The sequence below is a fragment of the Arachis ipaensis genome, chromosome B07, assembly GCF_000816755.2.
Source record: "Arachis ipaensis cultivar K30076 chromosome B07, Araip1.1, whole genome shotgun sequence".
Taxonomy (NCBI): Eukaryota; Viridiplantae; Streptophyta; class Magnoliopsida; order Fabales; family Fabaceae; genus Arachis; species Arachis ipaensis.
Window position 1 is genome coordinate 116,524,022 of NC_029791.2, and position 1,000 is coordinate 116,525,021.

At 36.1% G+C, this 1,000-nt stretch overlaps 1 protein-coding gene across 3 annotated transcripts in view; it reads left to right on the forward strand.

Moving 5' to 3' along the window:
* The window catches only part of LOC107605976 (transcriptional corepressor SEUSS), a 7,797-nt gene continuing 7,013 nt past the window's right edge, over nucleotides 217-1,000 (forward strand). For all 3 annotated transcript variants that reach the window (XM_016307936.2, XM_016307937.2, XM_016307938.2), the window contains exon 1: nucleotides 217-738. The gene's annotated coding sequence lies outside the window, so the exon portion shown is untranslated. The remainder of the gene's footprint in view (nucleotides 739-1,000) is intronic.

Sequence of the window (1,000 nt, forward strand, 5' to 3'; positions counted from 1 at the left end):
TATACAAAAATATTTTTAATTAATTCAAAACTCAAAAAGCATTAAGCAACTTCTCATACGATGATAATAAATAAATATAACAAAATATACATCCATGGCACGAACATGATCATCATGACCATGATGATGGTTATCATGATGGTAGGTAGACATAGTGCATGTGCATAAGAAGGGCACAATATGGAAGAACTAGATTTGACTTCCATATTTTTTTTTTGGAGAGAGAGAGAGAATAGAAGAAGAAAAGAGAAAGAGAGAGAGAGAAAGAAAGAATGAAGGGAGAAAATTCAATCCGATCGAATACAATCTTGACGTCCGCAATGACTCCCCCATTCTCTCTCTACACTTTCTCTCTCTAAAAAAAAAAAAAAACCCACACAGGCAAACAAAAAACAAGCAGCAAGCAACAACATCAAAACAAGAGCTACATCAAAACAGCACCAACAGGGTTTTCCCCTTTTTTTTCTTTTTTTCTTCTTTTTAGTAAAAAAAGAAAGAAAAACACAGAGAGAAGAAAGCCCCCATCTTATGATGCAGCTTCTGTTGCTCACACCTTGATAACGAAAAAGAAGAAGATAAAGAAACCCTAGAAGCCTTTAGCTTAACAGATGTTGCAGAGCGAATTCGGAACCCCGACTTCAAAGTTCGAAACTTTTTGCTCGTTGATCAGTTCCCAGTTGCTGTTTCGTCCTTGATTTTTTGGCTTTTTGGCTCTTCAATTAATTTTTTCAACTCACGGTGAGTCACGGCAAGTCTTAACAGCTTTGACGTTTGACCATTAGTTTTTTCTTTCTTTCTTTTTTTCTTTTTACCTTTCAATTGTGACACTCATTTACCTCATTTGTGGCTCTGGATCGTTGATTTGTCTAGCTATGGCTCGATCGACTCCTCTCAGCTGCTATTTTTGTTGTCTACTGTGTTTTTACTTCGATAAAGTTGCTGTGTTATGCTTTCTCATCTTCACTCTCTCTCTCTCTCTGTCTCTCTTCTTTTCTTAATT